This window comes from Panthera tigris, chromosome E1 (assembly GCF_018350195.1).
Source record: "Panthera tigris isolate Pti1 chromosome E1, P.tigris_Pti1_mat1.1, whole genome shotgun sequence".
In the NCBI taxonomy this organism is placed as follows: Eukaryota; Metazoa; Chordata; class Mammalia; order Carnivora; family Felidae; genus Panthera; species Panthera tigris.
Window position 1 is genome coordinate 56,882,419 of NC_056673.1, and position 20,315 is coordinate 56,902,733.

At 61.9% G+C, this 20,315-nt stretch overlaps 1 protein-coding gene across 6 annotated transcripts in view; it reads left to right on the forward strand.

Moving 5' to 3' along the window:
* The window catches only part of SEPTIN9 (septin 9), a 145,905-nt gene that overhangs the window by 110,146 nt on the left and 15,444 nt on the right, over positions 1-20,315 (forward strand). The window contains exon 1 of one of the 6 annotated variants that reach the window (XM_042967577.1): positions 1,477-1,810. The exons of 4 other annotated variants lie outside the window; for them this stretch is intronic. The gene's annotated coding sequence lies outside the window, so the exon portion shown is untranslated. Of the gene's footprint in view, positions 1-1,476; positions 1,811-10,827; positions 10,956-20,315 lie in introns of those variants that run through there. One more of the 6 variants, XM_042967578.1, reaches the window with a different exon arrangement.

Genomic DNA, 20,315 nt, shown 5'->3' on the forward strand with positions numbered 1-20,315 from the left:
ACAGGGGCCCAGCAGGGTGGGCAGGGTGGGCAGGAGCCACCCCCTGCCCACCCCTGACTCCCCATCCTAGGAAACCACCTTCTTGGAGGAAAGAGAGGCGCCAATTTTGAGTGGCCACTCTTCCTGATTCTGGTCGTCCTGTCCCACTTTAGTTCTCGTGACTACAGTTGACGCGCCCATTTTGCAGGTGGGGAGGGCCCGAGCCCGCAGGGTTGGGTCATGAGCCAAAGCTCTCTCCCGGGAAGGGGGCCTGATTCTGGCGTCCGCCTCCGAGGTCCGCGTCTCAGATCCACGACCGTCCTCCCTCCCGCCGTGATGGGAACAAGATCTCCGGACACGCATCCCTCCCCTGGACGCTCCCCGTCTTTGGCCAGGCGCCCAGAGACCACGGCGGCGGCTTTGCACTCTGCGTGGGGTGGGGAGGGGAGGACAGCGGCCCCCTGAAGCCTTCACGGTTCGGAGTCCGTGGCCATCAGGGGTGGGCAGTGCTTGGGCTGGTGCTGCTGGGGAGAGCTGGCTTCTGAGGAACCCCAGGGGGACCAGCTGGATGTGGCCGGTTTGCCAGCGTGGCCAGTGGGTGGGCGCCTGGGGGCCTCGTCCACCAGCCACGTGGGGGGCATGGGAATGGGAAGGAGAGCCGGCCTCGGGAGCGGGTCTGGGCCAGCTGGCCCTCACACCACCTTCTCAGGTGTCCCTCAGGGCTCCTCTGCACTTGAACGACTCACTCCCCGCCCCTGCAAATCCCCCCAAAACCCGCGGGAGCTCTCTGCTAGTGGGGAGGAGGCCTGGGGCTCCCTTGGCCACTCTAGCGCCTGGGAGTGACTCACTCAGGGGTCAGAGGTCGTGGCACGGGATGGGTCTGGCAGATCCCAGCGTCCAGGCCCAGCCCCAAACAGGGTGGTTCCCAAGCTCCTCCCTCTGGGGACCACCTAGCCCATCCCCCCTGAGGGTCCCAGCACCACACCAGGCTCTGCGGGGGAGGGTGACTCATTGCCAGGGCCCTGAGGGCTGTAGAAGCCGAGGCTCCGGGAAGAAAGAAAGTGCTCAGGGTGAGCCGGCCCCGCCCGTACCTCCCCGCCCCGCCCGGCTCCAGTTCCCCTTCTCGAGGCTTCTCCCTGGGGGCTGTCTCCACCACGGCGCGCTTAGGCAGTTGAGGCTTTGGCCCTTGACCGCTTTCCTGGGGGAGGTCTGCCGACCTGAGGGAGCCCGTCCGATAGCCTGGGTGTGTTATCTGAGCCGGCCGGGGGTCAGGACCCGTTTGGGGCTCACCTGGCCAAGGGAGGGGGGTGCTGGGCGGGGCAGCAGGGACCGAGGGCGCCCCCGGGCAGTGTCAGATTCCCGGCACCACCCTGCACTCCCGTCCCGCCCGCTTCCCCCGGGCAGGACCGTCTGGGAGGAGGGGACTCTGCGGGCGCCCTGACTTGTGGCCGGGGCGGTTGGGACTGGACGTCCAGGTGAGCCGTCTTCCGTCTCTCCCTCCTGGAGCTCTTTCCTGGGGGACCCCGTCGCTTCCCTGGAGGCCGGCTCAGGAGCTCGGCTCCTTGGCGTTTCTTACGCACCGAATGCACCCCGGTTGGTTTCGGGCCTGCAGCCGGGCGCCCCTTCTCTCCCCCGCCCCGACTCTGCTCCCCTCGCCCTGCCCCCGAGCCTCCGGGCTCAGGCGGTCCCTCCTACCTCTGCCCGCGCTCTGGGAGGCTCCTTGTTCCGCGGCCACAAAGCCCCTTTGATCCTCTGCTCGGCTCCGAGCCATGTGACCCGGTGGGCGGGCCGCGCTCTCCGGCAGCCAGCGCAGCCCGACTCAGCTGCAGGGGTGAGTCCTCCGCTCCCTTTGTTCCTTGCGGCCTCGCACCGGCGGTGGCCGGGGGCCCTCAGGTGGTGCGGCCGCCCGGCGGTCCTCCGACGGCCCGGTGGCGGGGCCGCGCGTGGCGCCTCCCCGGGGGTCCCTGTCCCCCACCCGGGCCCGGCCCCCCGCTCCCCACCACCAGCCGGCGGGACGGCTCTGGGTCCCCGGGAGAGGGGCGGCGGGAGCTCGGTCTCCACGCGGGGCCCAGATTTACGGCCGCGGAGCAGAGAAAAGGGCTTTGTGCGGCCACAGCTATCTCTTTGTAAATATTGGGCCAGCTAAGCCGAGTGGCCAGGTCCTTCCCGCGGCGGGGAGTTTCTCGCAGCCGGTTTCCCATTCGCGGGGGGCTTCCCTGGCTTCCAGGAGGCCCGGGAGGCACTCGGATTGGCCACCGCTGCCTCTTAAAATCGTTCCGCACAGATTGTCAGCCGTTGGGGCGGGCGGCTGGGAGGCTAGCTTCGGCAGACCCTGGACATGCGGGTGCCCCATCTGGTATGGGCGTGGGGGACCCTGCCGCGCTGTCTCCGGGTCCTGGGGGCGGGGGGGGGGGGGTGGGCGTCTGGAAGGCGGCTTGTGCCCGGAGCATCCTGGGGGGCCACTCCCTGTCAAGGAACGGGGCTGTGGGGGGGTGGAGGTGAGGGAGGAGCTCCTTGGGGCCGAGGCTTCCAAAGAACTTTCCAGCCGAGACGATGGGAAATCCCCCAGACTCAAATCCCACAGCCAGCCGGGCGAGTCCCCCCCGCCCCCCTCGTGCACCAGCGCTGGGATGGCCGGGGTGCTTCAGAGCCTGTGCCCTCTGCTCCCAAAACTTCATCCCACTGTCCCCTGGGGATCGACTCAGCCAGTCCTGGTGCCCCTCTGCTTCCTCTCTGCCAGGAAATCTGCCTCTTTTGTCAGAGGTTTGGGGGAGCATCTCTGCTCACCAAAGACAAGTTTGGAATTCCTTTCCTGGAGGAAAATGTGCCGCCCAGGCAGTGGGCTTCTGGCGGTAGGCATAGCACCCTAGTAGGAATTTGGTTTGGATCCCGCACAGAAAATCCTGTTAGGCAAGGACAGAGAAAAAGCCCCCCATTCCCTTCTAATCCCTTATGTCCCCTTCTGATCCCTTCTAATCACGTGTGGGTTTCCCACCTCGTTCATGGACACTTGGCCTCCGTGGGTGTTTACATAAATGTCATTTCTCTCTGGCTGGCTCCCCGTGGCAACCCAGGGGGGCTCCTTTTCAGGAAATAGGAAGCAGAATGAGTTTGTTTAACCATTTGGGGCTGGAGGACCAGTGTCTGTGTGGGACCTCTTTGGAAGGGTGGGGTGCTTGCTTCTGTCCCTTTGGGTCTCCTTCGGGCTCAGGTGAGACTTCGGAGGGAGGCCTCTTCTGTGGCTGACCCGTTTTAACATCTGCGTTGTCGGTGACCCCTCCTGGGCATCCCCACTGCCCCCCCCCCCCGATTATTTCCGTGTTGGGGCACCTGCCTCACTAATGTGTCTGCTGGTTTCTGTCTGTATTTCCGACAGACTGCTCCGTTTAACTGGCACCGTGTCAGGGACGGTGGCCAGTTCAGCTGGCGTGTGGGGAGGGCCTACTCTGTGTGGGGCACAGGGTGCTCTGAGACGTGGGGAGGGGGCAGCCACAAGGCCCCGCCCACCCAAGCCAAAGACAGCCCAGGTTGGGGCCCGTGGGTCATTCCCTGAGCGCCCCAAGCCTCGAGAACAGGGTTCACGGTGGCTTTCACCCCAGAAGCCCCGCACCCCTTAAGGCAACCAGAGTCTCTGGGCTGACCTACCTCCCACCACCCCCTCCCCTCTTCCCCAGCCACGTACCCTCCCCACTTCCTGTTGTGTCATAGCCTGAGCTGTTCTTGTCAGATAGGATGAGCCACATTCCCTAGGGGCCTTCAGAGAAGGGGAAGACCCTATCCTTAAGAAAGCACCCCCGCCAGCCTCTAGCCTAGCTTCCTGTGTTGTCAAAGGCTTAGGAGCTTCCGTTATCCGATGCCCCCTGCACATTTAAGGCTCGGGCCAGCTTTCCCAGGCCACCCAAGGGGTTCTGGGCTCCCTCCTGCTCTCCTTGGCCAGGTGCACGGGAGGGATGACTTTATTTCAGGGCTGGTGATCTCGGAGATCACCACTGCCCGCTTCCCCGCAGCCGAGCTCTCGGGGAAGATGCTTCCAGCAGAAATCACAGCCCTTGGCCCAGACTCATTCCCAGACTTCTGCCTTCCAGCGGCAGGCTTTGATTTGTTTATTGAGAGCCATCCTGGTTCCTTGGACAGGTAGGGACCTGCTCTCAGGCGCTCAGTGGAGCCTTGCAAGGCCTTCCCAGGAACGCTCCCCAGGGTGGCGGGCAGTGAAGTCATCTGTGCGGGCCAGCCCGTTCTCCGAGGAGCAGGCTGGGAAGCCAGGGGAGGCCCACAGCTAATGATAGGCCTTCCAGCCTGCCCGCCGTGGCTTGTCCCTGGGCTGGGGTGGGTGAGTGGGGTCCAAATGCCCCGTCCTCTCTTTCTCTGTTATCATCACCGGGAAGGGCCGGGCCGCCGGGCCCAGGAGTTCCGAGTTCTGATTCTAACTTCGGGCCCTTGCCCTCTGGACCAGCCCGTTCCCACCTTGAGAGCAGAATTGGTGCTCAGCCCTCAGAAGCTGGTTTCCGGGAAGAGGGTCTGGGCCTTGGTTTGGGGGGCTGCAGCTTCTCACAAAGGGTCTGAAAGGCGAGGGTGAGCCCGTCGGCTCACTCCCCTCTTCCTGGCTGGTCCAACCGAAATGTGATTTTTAAACATTTTAGTTTAGCTGGATCGTGGCAGAGGCACCCCCAAATTTCTTGTGCCTCTTCTGAAGCTGGGGGTGGGGGGGCCACCCTTGGGGAGATGTTGGCTCCCGAGCAGCCAAGGTGGCCCTCGGAACCCCAGCTCCAGGCTGGGGTTGAGTCACTGACACTGACCCTGCGCCGCGCCCCCCCCCCCGCCCCCCGCCCCCACACTTGGCCTTGGGGAAGGAGAGCTCACCAGGCATTGATTTCCTCCATTTTGCACCTGGCTTGCAATCCCCACTTCCGGGACCTGTGTCCCCAGAGGCCTGCCAGCCCCTGCCCTGCCCTGCAAATGCCAGGCACCGAGGGCCCAGTCATCTGGACGGTCATTGGAGTGTCCTTGCTGATGTCCCCAGCAGAGTGTGTCCTACCTCCCAGATACTTATCTCCTACCTTATCTCCCAGGCCAGGTTCTAGGTACCTGTCACCAGGCCTTTGACATTGGGACCCCAGATAAGATTTTCCTAGCTCGGAGCGGGACGGTGATTTCAAATTCACTCTCCTGCGTGGAGGACCCCCCCCCCCCCCCCCCCACACACACACACACCGGACAGGGACATTGTGTCCTGTCTTTCCCTAGACTGTGGACTTGTGTAGAGATTGCATTTTATTGATCTCTGTCTCCGGGCCCCGGACCTCCCAGGAGCTTGCTCAGTTAACGTTTGAATGCATGCACAGTCAGCACGGTTTGCCCAAAGCTTTTCATCTTTTGTCCAAATCCTCTGGTTTCTGTACGACCAGCTCCAGAGAGCCTTACGAGAACAGCCCGTGGCCCTACTGTCTTTATACGTGCTCTCCTTGGAGTGTTTCTTTTCTTGGGGATCTGAATACATCCTCCCGGTGCAGGGGACTGGACCAGATGGCCCGGCCCCCACTCTGTGCCCTGGTTCCGGGGAAGTAGGGGACTGAGGACAGGATCCACGTTGCCACCCGTTGGCGGGTGTCAGCTGTGGACTCCAAAGACCCATGATGGGGGGGGGGGCAGGGGCCCCCCTGGGTCGGAGGGACAGTCGCTGCTGTTTTGCAGACCACATGCTCTGCTAATGCAGGGCTGGGCCCTCCAACAGGGCCCGTCCTGCTGACCACAGTTGACTCCGGGCCCGGTGTGCGGAGCCCTCTGTCTTCCTCTTGGAGAATTTATTGAGGTGATGAGGCTGCCTCATGCCCTACATGACAGGTGGAAACTGAGAAAGTTTCTCTTTGGGGAACACGTAAGGTTGCCTATTAGGAATAAGTTTATTTATTACAGAATAAATGAGTTTTTTAAAATTACTTCTTTTTCACAGAGAGACAGAGACAGAGCGTGAGCAGGGGGAGGGGCAGAGAGCGAGAGGGAGACACAGAATCGGAAGCAGGAGCCAGGCTCCGAGCCGTCAGCACAGAGCCTGACCCGGGGCTCGAACTTACGAACCGCGAGATCCTGACCTGAGCCAAAGTCGGACGCTCAACCGACAGAGCCCCCCCCGGGCGCCCCCAGAATAAATGAGTTTTCAGCTGATTCCTTGAGCCACCTCTGCTCCAGGCCACCTCAGCCCAAGGCCGGTTTGACCTACGTCGAATCGAGTGCCCTCCTCACCGCCCCCCCAGAGCCCACCTGGCCAGCCGAGGGGCCGCTTCAGGCTTCCTCTGTGCTGCTGAATAGTGCCCAACAAGCCTTGTTGGCACCTTCCTGTCGGTCTTCCCACACGTCCGGAATGTTCCAGTTCAGGGCAGAAGCCCGTTGTGCCCTCCTCTGGTGCTTTCCTCCCCATCTTGGAGGCAGATGCCAGGACGAAGGCCTGGGAAGCAGGTTGCTCGGCCCCACGGGTTCAGTGACTTACCTGCTGATGCCAGATTGGCAGCACTGGAGCTGGGACCCCCCCCCCCCCCCCCCGCCCCGCCTTCCCATGTGTCCCCTACTCAGGTGTAGAGTGAGCCCTCCCCCAGTCCCCTCTTAGGGCCCCAGCGGGCGGAGGCCCTTGGAGGCAGGATGTGGGGGCCGTTCCGAACCAAGGGAACTCAGCGCCCAGGTGAGGCTCCCAGCGAGGCGGGCGGTGACTCCGGGTGGAAGCCGGGAGGTTGGGGAACAGTGAGGAGCCTGGCGGAAGTTCCTGTGGAAGGTGAGGGGAGAGGCGGGCGAGGGTGGGGCGGCCAGGAGACCCCTGTCTTTCTTTGGTGGGGACCTGGGCCCAGGGACCAGCCCCACCTCTGTTAACTTGGCATCAGCCGGCCACCTATGACCGGGTCAGCGTTTCCCGAGGCTCCTGACCAGCCCCCACATCTGCTTTGTCGACCTGCTCGCTCGCTGGGAGAGCGGCCCGCTCCCCAGATTTCGTGAGGGGATGGACATTGCAGGGAGAGCTTCACACGTGGGGCCAGGGAACCGCCTGGTGCCTGCCGTGCACCTGTCGATGGCCCCGCGGCCTTACACACGTGCCGCGTCGCCTCTGAGCCGCCGTCCAGTTTCCGGAAGGTCTACCGCTTCACGGGGTCAGCACGGAGGTCACAGAACCTGGACGGGGAGGTGCCAAGTGCGTGTAACCCCTCGCCTGCTGTTCTCATGAGTCCTGACCTCGGGATGGCCCTGGGCCGAGCAGGGTAGGGGGACCCACGAGGCAGGCCTTCCAGAAGCTTCCATCCCAGTTAGGTGGCAAGTACACATCAGCTTGGGTGGCTCCGTCAGTGAAGCGTCCGACTCTTGATTTTGGCTTGGCTCATGAGACCGAGCCCCGCGGCGGGCTCTGCACGGACGGCGTGGAGCCCGCTTGGGATTCTCTCTCTCTCCCTCTCTCCCCCTCCCTGCTTGCATTCTCTCTCTCAAGAATAAATAAACATTTAAAAAGATGCACCAGCTGTAAGATGAGCGGCTCTAGGAAGGTGTCCTAGGACCTGCTGGGGGTGGGGTGGGGGTGGGGGGTCCCAGGAAGCAGCTACTTTGCAACTGGGACTCAGCAAAGGTTTCAGGGCCCGGAGTGTTGAGATGCTCCCTCTGGGCTCTTTGGAATTTCACTGGAGACACAGAGGAGAGCAGCTCAGGGGCGGCTGGGGGAGCGGGGCCACAGGGGAAATTTCCGGGAACATGTGGGGGTGGGGCGGGGCTGGGGGGTGTGGTGCCCACCTGTCCACATGGAGGTGGCACCCCGCACACGGCACCCCTCAGCAGGTGCCTGCTGCCTGCTTCCTGCTTCCTGCTTCCTGCTTCTTCCTCTTCCTGCACAGAGTTCCTCAGCTGACCTTTGCCATCCTTCCAAAGGTCTTGGCTGCCTCCCCAGCCTCCCCCGGGGCTCACAGTGGAACCGGAGCACCTGGTCAGTCACACCTTGCCCGTGTGCCGACAGCCACTTCTGTCTGCATTATTTCCTTATACATTTGCCCAGCAACGCGTTTTGGACACCACTCAGCAGGAAGGTGCAGAAATGCTTCTGGGCCTGAAACCCAGGCCTGGCCTGCTCACATCTCCTGGGGCCCATCGTGGGCCCGTGGGAGGATGAGCCAGTGGCCTCTCCCTGCACCTGTCGGCTGCTAGATCCCAGACTGTGGGGGAGACGTGTGAGTCAGGGATGGGAGGCTGGTTCTCCGAGGGCCCCCGTGTTTGTGGGGCGGTTGGGGTGAGGACAGTCCCCCCGCGTGTGCCGCCCTGAGCTGGCCCCTCGCCGTGGGGCTCCCCGGGGACGGCTGGGGAGTAAAGACCTAACGAACGCCACGGGGCACTCGGAAACTCAGGCGCTAAAGTCATAATTAAGCCTTGAGCCACCAGAGACCTCCCACCCCACCCTCTCTGGGGCCTTTGCCGCCCCGTGAAAGCGGGGCTTCGGTGAATTCTCTAGGACTTGTTTCCACGGAGGCTCGTTCGGCAGCATCCTTCGGGTTTGGGACGGGACAGGGCGAAGCTCGGGCCTCTGACAGATTTGGGGTGGGTCGTGCCAGAGATGGCCCAGGATATCCGGCGGCCGCCCCCCGGCAGCTGCTGGCTCCTGCCATCATTTCCGCTGGGTCGGCTGGGCCTGCGCAGAAGACTGAACACCTGCCCGGTGTGTGCGTGTGTGCGCGTGTGTGTGGGGGGGCCTGGGGCCTGCTGCTGCTGCTTCACCCAGTTGGTTCCGGTACGTGTAAGGGGTCGCAGGTGTCCCTGCATCCGGGAGGGGAGTGCTGAGTGGGTTTTCCCTTGTCCCTCCTGCCCAGAGACCCTCTGTGGTTGCTGATTGGCTGCGTTTGAATCCCAGTCTCCCCTCCCTTCAGGTTGAGGTTTTGGTTTCCTGCTGTGTTAAAGGGGGCTCCTAATGAGCACCGGTGGGGTCAGGAGCAGAGAGGGCAAGGGGGGGGGGGTCGCAAGGCCAGGGAGCCTGCCAGCGCCCCCACTCGCTGGGCTGCAGAGTTGGGGGGCACCTGGAGACGGGATGCTGGATCGGTGCTGGGAGCTGGCCACGGACGAGGACGCGGGGAGCAGGCTGTTATATTGCTGTTGTTAGGAGCTTTATCGAGATACACTTCGCACGCCGTTAAAATCCAGTCGTCTAAAGTGTGCAATTCAGAGGTTTTTAGCGCATCCCAACGTTACCCAGTCATCACGACTAATTCCAGAACATTCTCATCGTCTCAGAAGAGACCCTGTTCCCACGAACAGCTCCCTGCCCCCAGCCCCTGGCAACACGAAGCTGCCTCGTGCCTCTATGAATTTGCCTGCTTTGGGCGTTTTATAAATGTGGAATCAGAGAGGACAGGTGGCTTTTTATGCCATGGTATCTTCAAGGTCCACGTGGTAGCAGGGGTCAGCGCTTGGTTCCTTTTCCTGGCTGAATAGTGTTCCACGCGGTGGTTCCGTCCTGTGCTGCTTATCCCTTCATCAGTAGCCGGGCATCGGGGCTGTTTCTGTTTTTCGAGTCCTGTGAATCATGCAACACTCGATGTTGGTGCCCGTGTCTTGGTGCGGACTTGTGTTTTCATTTCTCCCCGGAATTGCCGGTCGTGCGATAGTTGGTTCGCCAGCACGGGTGGGGGCGCGCCCTGTGTCCCCGGCGGGGGGAGGCGGCGGCGGGGAGGGGGCAGTCGCTGCGCGCTTCTCTCTCTCCTGCACTTTCCCCCATGACCTGTCTTGAGTCTGTGTCTGGGCGATTCGCCAGGGGTCCTTTTGTTTCCTTTTGCATCCAGCGGTGAATGGGCTTGTGGATGGGTTTGGGGGTGGGGTGGGGGTGGGGGTGGGGGCACAGAGAAGCCATTCGGGTCTGCAGCTGAGTCCTGGAGCCGACTTCTGGTTTCCGTGGGCCCAGAACTAAGGAAGGTTTGCGTGTCTCTTCTCGTCCTCTTCTCTCCTCTCCTCTCTTCTTCTTTCTCTCTCCTCTCTCTCTCTCTCTGGAAGGTTTGCATGTCTCTTCTCTTCTCTTCTCTTCTCTTCTCTTCTCTTCTCTTCTCTCCTCTCCTCTCCTCTCCCCTCCCCTCCCCTCCCCTCCCCTCCTCTCCTCTCCTTTCTCTCTCCTTCTCTCTCTCTCTCTCCTCTCTCTCTCTCTCTCTGGAAGGTTTGCATGTCTCTTCTCTTTTCTTCCCTTCCCTTCCCTCCTCTCCTCTCCTCTCCTCTCCTCTCCTCTCCTCTCCTCTCCTCTCCTCTCCTCCTCTCTCTCTCTCTCTCTCTCTCTCTCTCTCTCTCAGCTGCAGCAGTGAACTCACGCAGTGTGAGAGAGGAAGTGGGTGGAGGGAGTGGCTGGGTTTTGTGTGACCCCCTCCTCCTCCCTCTCCCCCTTCCCCTCTAGAGGAAGCTGAGGGAAAGGAGGACTGGGGTGTGGGAGCGGCCTTTCTTTTTTTTTCCTGAGAGAACGCGCTCCCCCTTCCCCCACCGGCCTTGGCCCCGGGGAGACCTTTCCTTCCAGGGAGGGTGGAGGCGCGGGGGGCTGCCTCTGGGGTCCAGGGAGGGGGCGAGGGCCGCGGCATGATCTGCAGGGAGCCACCGAAAAGTGAAGTGAAACAAACCCGTGTCCATTGTCATCTGAAACCACCGCGTGAGCGCAGAAAGCGAGGCCCTTTGCCCCGCCTGCACCAAGGCGCCCGCTCCCCCCGCAGCCCGAATTGAGCGCCCCGGGAAGGGCCCACTTGGCAGGGCCGGGAGCGAGCGGTCAGGCCCGGGCCAGGCTCCCCTCCTCCCGGCCCGCAGCTGGAGGGCCCTCTGTGCCGCGCCAGTTCACAGGCAGAAATTACCATATGAATGTGGCTCCTTCCCGGAGCCTCGGGGCGGAGGGACCTGGGAGGGGACCTGGGAGGCGACGGGCTCCCACCCCCGTGGCCTCCACAGCTGCTGCGATCTCAGGGAGGACGCCTCAGACGGTTCCCATCTGCCTGCGGCAGGTACCCCGGGGGGTGTGTGGAGGGTGCGGGGCCGCCTGGGGTCTGCCTGCGGGCAGGGTCCCGTGAGGGTGGGACCCCCCAGACTGGTGCGCTCCCTAGTTTAACTGCCTTCCGTCGTCACCTGTGTAAGAGCCCTGTCGATCTTGTTATTTTGGTCTCATTTCGAGAGTCGCGGCCCGTTACCGCCGGAAGCCCAGGATCCAGAGTGATAAAGCAAGTTTGAGCGCTTTGCAGACTGTGCAGTGCCCAAGCCCAGCCCAGCCCTGGGGGTCAGCGCTGCTCACTGGGCCCAGCCGGCCCCTTGCGTCTGCGGTCCAGGCTGAGCCCCTGGGCCCCGGGACTGGGTATGTTTCCAAGACTGGTTGTGTCAGAGTTAATCAATTCTCTTTGCCAGTTCTAACCACTCTTCAGTCCGGGCTGGAGGCAGGTCACGTGTAGCTGCTGGACCGCAGATTAGGGGACAGCAGGAAGAGTCACCCTTGGGCTATGAAACTAACCGACTGACCCTAGTTCCCAGGAGGGCATGTCTTCCGGGGTTGCCCGGTGACCGACAGCCTGGTCCCTCCACGCTGGGGACTCGCTTGTCGCTGTTGCACCGGCCAGGCCATCTGCAGCGGTGGGGAGCGGCTCGGGGCAGTGACCGGGGTGGTCCGAGCCCCTGCCCACCGGCATGCCTGCCCCAGGCCCAGTCTCTGCCCGCCTCTCCTCCTCTGGGCGCCCTTCCCCCCCATTTCCTGAGCAAAATTTCCTGAATGGGCAGGAGCTGTCCTCGGAAGCCCGTCCATCCGTCCATCCTTCCTCTTCGGCGCTTTGTGGCTCCAGAGGACGACGGAGACTGGAAATGGTTAACATCCCATTCCCATCCTGCCACACGCCGAAGGCCGTGGGGAAGCCCGTGGGAGAGGATGCGGGCCAGCAGTTTGGGGCCGGGCCGAGAGGCGCCACCCGGCTTGGCCGGGGAGCAGGAGCCGGCCCCTTACAGTGTTCTGGGAAGAGAGGAGGAAGGAAGGGTAGCGAGTTTCCTGTTCGTTCGTTCATTCACTCACTCATTCATTCATTCATTCATTCAACAACTGGGGAAATGAGGGGTTCCTCCAGGAGCAGAGCAGGAGAGAACCTCTGGGAGGAGCCTTGTTTGCAGAGCTGGTAGGAGCTGGGGAGACAGTCCATTCACCCAAGCTGGAGAGCTGGGTATGGGCTTCTGTTTTCTGTACAGCTACTCAGAGCACTGACTGGGCACTGTTCCTTGTGCTTCGTAAACAATCTTGTTTGATTCCCCCAGCGCTCTCGGGAGGCAAGCAGTGGTATTGTCCCAATCCACACAGAAGAAAATGGAGGTGCAGAGAGGTTAAGTTCCCTGCTCTGGGTCACACAGCGAGCGTGATGGGGGGGGGGTGAGGGTGGAGGGCAGGCATGGTGATGGCTTGGGTGGTGGGGGCCGCGGGGAGGCAAGCAAGGCCGCCACCTGCAGGGATGTTGGGCTGGAACTGGTAGGACTTTGAGACAGATGGTTGGGTTTGGGTGATGGGAGGGGAAGGACCAAGGCTGGGCCCCCCAGATTTGTAGCTGTGATAACTGGACGCCTGGAGGTGCCATTTACTCACGTGGAGGGATTGGGGGGCGGCCTGGAGGGTCAGAGTTCAGTTTGGGGCCCGTTCGGTCTGAGACCTCCAGACTTCACTGGGCAGGGGCCACAGACGCTGGTGCCGGTGGGGCCTCGGGGCATCTCCGCTGAGCTGGGACGGACTCAGAGGGACGGTCAGTTGGCATCAGTGTGTGAACCGGACAGAGGTTGGCCTGTGACGCTCAGGAGCTGGGCAGAGTCGCCTGGAGAGAGTGTCCAGCCGGGGGCCGGGACTTCCAGGTGGAAGGAGAGCCAGCAAAGAGGCTGAGCCCCCCCAGCAGCCTCGGACAGGGGAAAGGCAGCGGAGGCCTGCGCGGCTAAGAGAAGAGAGCGTTGCAGGAAGGAAAAGACTGACTGGGGTGCTCAGGGCTCACTCCCTGCAACGTGGGGTGAGGGGTGACCCCTCAGGACTTTGTTCTGCAGAGGTCTGGCAGCCGTGTGCGCTCAGAACCGCCAGTCCAGAAGTACGCCCCAGCTTCACCCCCCAGTGCAGACAGGAAATGGGCTGTGCCCGCTTCTCTCTGGTGTATGACCCAGCCCTGGGCTCACAGGTGTCTGCACCCTGCCCACGGCCAGCGTGTCCCCCCCCCCCCGCCCCGCCCCGACCCCAGGCGGTGTCTCAGGGGTGATGGAACGTCCCCCCCCGAGGGGTAACTGGGCAGCTGTCGCTGCACACGGCTTTTTCCTGGGGAGGGCCCCGGGTAGAGGGGTGGCTGTGTTTCTGAGATTCCTCCGATGGGCGGGCTGTCCGTCCCACGTTCCCCTACTGGCTCCGGATGTGTCCTCAGACTTCACAGGGCCTTTCTTGGGCTTATCCTCGGAACGAGTGGCTCCCGTAGGAGCGCCGGGGAGCGGTGGAGTCTGGGACGTGTGGAATCGGAGCGGCCCCGCCGGCCGGGGGGACGCGGTCCGAGTAGGAGTCCTTGCTAATCCCCAGGCCCCGAGCCCACTGCTTCCAGAACCTCTGCTCTCCTGAGCAGGAAGGACCCAGAGGTGGGAGAGAAGATGACTCCAGCTCTCTCGCCACTGCTCAGCCCACAGCCAGAGCGACAAAGGGATGGGGGGCCTGATTCAAGAGGGTCCGGGGCTGCTGACTCCCTGCCTCAGGGGTCATCTGGTCAGGCTTCCCGCGCAGGAATGTGGTCCTCCCTGCATGGCCCCCACGGGCCACACTCTGCCTCCTGTAGCACCCTGGGCACAAGGGAGATCTTCTGCTTAGCCCCCGGCCTGGGGGGGAGGGGTGTCCTGTGGCCCCCGGGGAGCCCTGTTTCCTCCGATGACTTCATCAGCTGGGGGAGGCGGGACCTCCAGCGCCCCCAGCCTCTGTCCCTCTGGTGAGGATCTGCTGACAGTCCCGCTGATAGAGGGGACAGGGGGAGGGGAGGCCTCCCCCCCTCCTTAGCGGGACATCCCTGATAAGAGGAAATTCTACCCTGTGACAAATGGCCAGTTTCCACCCATCCATGGGGGGAGAATCTTTTCTTTCTGCTTTTAACTTGGCAAATATTTGCCAAGAACTAACGGAATCTCTGTGGTCAGCCGGCCCCTTCAGACCCGGTGGGCGGGCTGGCCCGGGGTTGGATTCTGGGTTTGCTTTGGGGCGGGGACCCGTTGTGCTGGAAGGTTCTCTGGGGTGGGAGGAGGCTCTGTGTTGGGGGGGGGGGCACAGTCCCTGATCCTGCGAGGCCACTGGGTAGTGGAAAATGAAATAAAAAATGAATCCTTGATGCGGGGAGTCGGAGGGCTCAGCCCTGGCCCTGGCCCTTCTGCAGGCTGCTTTTTAGGAAGCGAACCATGCTTGCAGCCCGGAGCCTGCCCTGAGCAAAGCCCGGGGTCTCCGAAGGGCTGCCCAGCCCAGCTGAGAGCTCCCTGGAGGAGGAGAAGGAGGTGGCCGGGCCGCCAATAGAGAACAGAAGAAGGCCTCTTCCAGAAGCGGGTGGGGCGGCATGGGGAGAGAGGTGGCCGCTGTCCAAATCTGACTTCGCCGACTTGGGCCAATTGAAACCGTGTTGGCAGAAAGGGAGAGCTTCTTGAGATTCCTTCCTGCACAATAGAGGAGAAGCTTGCTTGAACGCGTTTGGCGGGAGAAAAGCCAAGCCGAGGAGCCTTGGCGGGCAGTGAGAGTGGGGGAACCCCCCTCCCCGCCTCCGGGGCGCCTCGGGCCCCTGAATGAATGAATGAATGAATGAGTCGGGTTGGGGTGGCACTGTCCCTGCCGTGTCCCCTCCCGGGTCCGCAAAGGGCATGGGGTCCTGGGAGATGTTTATTCATGCACACTTCCCCAGAGTCTCCTCACACAGAAGCTTTAGAACTGGAGTTTCGGTCTCCTTGGAAAAGGGAAGGAGGGCCGAGGGGGGGAAAAATGCAGCCCTTTGCATTTGCAAATCCCTCCTTTCTCCGGAGAGGCTCCAGCCTCTGAGCTCCATTTCTAAAGCAGAGTTTCAGGCCAGAGGGCAAAGTCTCAGATTTCTGGCAGCCCCGTTCCTGACCGGACTGTGACGAGCCGCTTCCTGCCCCGGACAAAGTGTGAAGTGTAATTTGATGTGGAATTACTTCTCGAATTAGATGAGGCATGCGCGCTTTTCCGATTCCGTCCTCGATCCCCACCCGCACAAATTTGCAAAATTCGGCCATTTGTATTCAGTGTTTCCATCTTTAGAAGGGGACAGGAAGTTCCCCTGCGACATTTATGGGGAGTTTGTAACAGCCCCGGTGTAGGTGAATGGGGGGACCCGAGGAAGAAGGAGCCGAGTGAATGGGAAAGGATCCTGTTTTCAGAGCCCCGCAGGAGTGACGCCCCGTCCAGAATGACACCGTTTGTTCTCGCTGGTCCTTGCTGCAGCTCGGGGAGGGAGACCCCCTGGCCATCAAATATTTGTTGAGTGAATCTACATTGTGGTCCTGGTCCCCTAGGGCCCCGGGATCTTTTTCCATGATTATTGTTGACAGCCATTTATTTCTTTGACGTCTCGGTCCGGGGCCTTTCTGCGGCCCCCGAATGTGGGTGTGTCTGGCCCCACGGACTGGCCATTCTCTTTCCTTCACCTGTATTCCCCAGGTTGGCTAAGAGTAGCACCTCCCTCCCGTGTCACTGATACCAGAAGTGGGGAGTCATCTTGGAGGCCCCTGTGAATTTTGTCAGTTCCACCTGGACCTGGGGTGGCCTCTAGGAGCTGGGGTTTTAGGATGAAAATGGGCATTTTGCTGCCTGCTCGGACGGATCCATCTGGGAGCTCTGACGGGGCCCCTGGCGGGCGGCGGGGGGGGGCCTCTGCGGTACCAGGGTTCTCCTACATCAGCGCCCCTGCCCTGGAGTCCCCTGGAATCTGGGACCCCCACACTGCTCCCTGCAGCTGTTTTAGAAGCGCTTGGCCAACCAGGCTTGGCCTTTGAATGACTTTATGAAGTCATGAAGATTAAAATCCTAATGCCCCTTGGGGCGCCAAGCCCCTTGGGGGGGCTCAGTCGGTTAAGCGTCCAACTTGGGCTCAGGTCATGATCTCGCGGTTCATGGGCTCAAGCCCCGCGTCGGGCTCTGTGCGGACAGCTCGGAGCCTGGAGCCTGCTTCACATTCTGTGTCTCCCTCTCTCTCTGCTTCTCTCCCACTCACGCTCTGTCTCTGTGTCTCTCTCTCAAAAATAAATAAACGTTAAAAATAAAAAATAAAAAAATCCTAATGCCCCGTGAGAGGCCTGGTGCCTCACTAAACAGGATGGGCGGCTCCTGGGAGGAGGGGGGGGGGGCGGCGAGAGCTTCAGTCCCTGCCCCAGCGGCACCTGCTCGGGCTCCGCTGTCGGGAACGCACCGCTCCTGCTTTTCCGTGGTGCTGGAGGACCTGGCCTGTGGGGTCACCCTCCCTGCGTTCAAATCCTGGCTCTGCCATCCGTCCACTCGCGCTGGGTCATAATAAGTCACAAAAGCGGGCCTCAGCTTCCTCATCGGAGACTTGGGGGTAATGCCCGTCGCTGGCTTACCCGGTCCTTGTGCCGTGCACGTCACGTGAGTTAGTGCAGGTGTGGCATTCAAGGTAGCACCCAGTGCATGGTGAGCCCCCGGGAGACCTCGGCCGTTGTGATCAGCGCCTCCCTTTGTTCCCTCGTTCATTCAGCATCGCGTTGTGGACCTGCCTCGTGCCAGGCACCGCTCTAAACGTGGCAATACACGAGTGAGCGTGGCGGATGAGGGCACTGGTTTCCTGACTGTCACGTCGGGGGACACGTGGGGAGAGGAGACCACACACAGCGTTACTCAGTCACTGTGGAGACACCTCCGAGGCTGGGTGTGGGCTCAGCAGGAGAGCAGCGGGGACAGGCCAGGAGCTGCCGGACTGGGCAGCCACCCAGGGAGGGACACGGGAGGGAAGGAGCAGCTCTGGTCACTCCGGGCACTACGTGCATCGGGTCCTCGCCCACCTTCAAGAAGCCTCTTTGCGGGGGGCAGGGGGCAGGGCCTGACTGCGTCCTGGCCACGGGCTTCGGTGCTCTGCTGGGGTCTGCAGATGTCCCCTCAGCCTTCACTGCAGCCTGTGCCACTGTCCCGGAGGGTGGACTCCACGTGCTTGTGGGGGGAGGGGGGGCAGCCGTCCCAGAACCCCCCACTGTGTGCGCTGTTCTGCGGTGAACTTGGACTGACTGCTGGGTCACCTGGGCTAGGGCGGGGTGGGAGACAGAAGGCTTACGTGTCTGGACGTGTGGTTTCCTCCAGGAGAGAAGTCTGGGGGCTTTGGGGCAGGAGGAGTCCCTGGTGCCCTGGGAACCCCGACATCTGGCCCCGAGTGGGTCTACCTAGATCTCCTTGGTGACTCTGGTTCCCTTTGTCGGCCGTTGGGTAGCCTTCCAGGCATCCGTGGACCGGTTGGCCTTGCTTTCTGCCCAGGCGCTGTGGGTGGTGACTGAGCAAGGCACATTCAGACACCGGGATCGGTGACCCCCGGCTCCAGGAGCCAGGCACGGAGAGGATCGGGTTGAGACAGGGGAGTGGCATTGGCTTTGCCCCGAGAGCGTTGTCCTGAGAGCCCAGTGCCCTGTGGATGCCCCTCTCCCGCTGGGAGCAGAGTCAGCCAGTGGCCCAGGGTCCGTGGCCCCAGTAGAGCCACATCTACATTTGACAGCTGATGCTCGGGGACGATGGGACTCAGGACCGGCAGCAGGCCGCCAAGGGGGGACCCCGGGGTGTTGGTTTCCCCATCAGGCCTGGGGTGCCGTGAGGGGCTCCAGAGGTGTCCCAGCCCGAAGAGCTGCGCCCACAGCCCTGGTGGTCCCGGGGAGCTGCAGGCGACCATCCGATCCCGTCATCCTTGGCCGGCCCTGGGCGGGGGGAGAATTTGTCACTCAGCGCCCAAGTCACAGCCCCGGCTGCGGGCCCACACAAGAGCGAGGTCGCCGGTTGGGGCTGGGCGGAGCCCTGCGCTTCCTTCCTGCTTCAGGGCCCTGCCACCCAACTCCTGAGAGGAGGCCACCCAGCGGGCACCAGTGCTGAAGGAGGGGGCAGGCGTGGCGGGGCTTCCCCAGCAAGGGAGCGGTCAGTGGGCCAGGGCTCAAAACGGGGACCAGTGGAGAGAAATTGGCAAGACTTCCTCCCAACTGGCCTGCCTCCCCGCACCACCACCCCCCCCCGGCCCCAAGAAATCACCCTTCCTGGGAGATGCAGGGCTGCTGACCCCGGGGGTGCCACCTGGCCATACCCGGCCTCCAGACCTCGGGCCTGAGCGTGGCATCTGGGCCTCAGCTGCCCGCTGTGCTGTGGGGCCGGCCGGCGGGCACTCGTGGGCCCAGTAGGGTTCTTTTAAATCCAGCTCCCCAGGCAGCCTTTTTGCTTTCCTTTCTTAATATGACAGTTTTATTGAGATCACAGTTCCCCCATCGCTCAAGCCACCCGTTTAGAGTGTCCAATTCAGTGGCTTGTAATCACAAGCTGTCATCTCCGTCCGCATCCAGAACATTTTCATCACCCCGAAAAGAAGGCCCCTGCACATTAAGCAGGCACTGTCCCTCCCCCAGCCCCTGGCCGCGTGTGCCTGCTTTCTGTCTTCATGGATCTGCCTGATTCTGGGCATTTCACATAAATGGAATCATACGTGTGTGACCTTTGGCGACCGGCTTCTCTCATGGAGCATAATGTCTTCGAGGTTCGTCCGTGTCCTAGCAGGTGGCAGGATGACGTCACGGCCTTTTGCAGTTAATGTGCCACTGATATCCACATGTTGTTTTTCCGCCCGCGTCCTGGTGGGTGTTTTGCATATTTCTAGAGAGCCACTCTCGGGGCTGGGAGTCAGGGGTGCCACCCCAGCAAGCCGCGGCGTCAGGGTCCAGGGGCTCTCGGAGCGGAGAGCAGTGGCAGGGGCCGTGTGCTCAGGAACCACATGTGGCCCGTTTTCCCAGGTGGGCAGTGCCAGCAGGGTAGGGGACCGGCCACAGGCCACGGGGAGCTGGGGCCCACGACCCGAGGCCCCTGGCGCCTACCGTGTGGTCTGCAGGGAATCACCCCGCCTCGCTCTGACGACAGGATGACCGTGGCACTTCTTGCCCGAACCACAGCCTTGCTGATGGTCGGCTGGCTTCTCTTCCTCAGGAGGCTGGATGCCCAAAAGAATTCAAAAGCGGGGACTCAGATCCTTGTACAGCCGTGATCGTAGCAGCGTTATTCACGACAGCCAAAACGGGGGGGACGGCGCGAGTGTCCGTTGACGGATGAATGGATAAACAGAATGTTATCAGGCAGCAAAAGGAAGGAAGGTCTGGCACCTGCTACGGCAGGAATGGGCTGTGAGGCCGTTAGGCTCGGTGAACAAAGCCAGACACAGGAGGACCGTGCCGAATGGGGCCCCTGGAGGAGTCAGATTCACAAAGCCAGAAGGCCCACTGGAGGTCCCTGGGGGAGCGGGGCGGGACTTAGTGTCTGATGGGCACAGAGTTTCTATCCAGGACGACGAAAAGGTTCTGCCATCTGATGGTGGTGATGCGTCACGTCATTGTGAATGCTGCCGAACCAAACAGCGAAACATGGTTTAAACGGTCAAAACTTTACAAAGGAAATAATTAGGCTGGAGGAAAGCATAAGCCCGTGTGTGGGGTCACCTCAGCCTGTGTGGTCCCTGGCCTTCCTTCCATCGGGGAGATCCGGTGGCATGGAGGGCGGTGACTTCGCCCTGGGCCTGGGAGCCTGGGGGCAGAGCTGTTGACCCGAAGCTGCCTGGAAGGGGGTGAGGCTGCCCCAGGGAACATTCCATCCTCAGAGGAGGGGAAAGACCCGGGAGGGCGGCACAGGGAGGGCGCGGCTGCTTGTCCTCTCTCTACATCGCCTCCTGGCCGAGAGGCAGCCAGAACAATGAGAAAAGGCAGGTGGTGCTGTGTGGCCTTGAGTAAGTTACTTAACCTCTCTGAACCTGACTTTTCTACTTTTAAAATACCTTTAGCTCACGAGGGTGCAGTGAGTGTCATCTGGGACACAAATGTGAAAATTGTTCTGTGGGGAACTCCCCTTTCCTATTAATAGCATCTCATGAAGTTTGGGTATGAAACAGACGTTGAGGTGACAGGGCCATTTGAAAGAGAATGAGGCCCAGGCCCCAGGCAGAGGTCACTGGGGGGTGTGAATTAGACACAGGCCTGACCAGGGTCATGGAGGGGCTGTGGGCCAGCCTCGGCCGCAGAGCCCTCCTCCACCTACCCTGCTCCAGGGGGACACTCTCAAGACCCCATTCATTCCATGGGTGTCGAGTGTCCCCTCCCTGGAC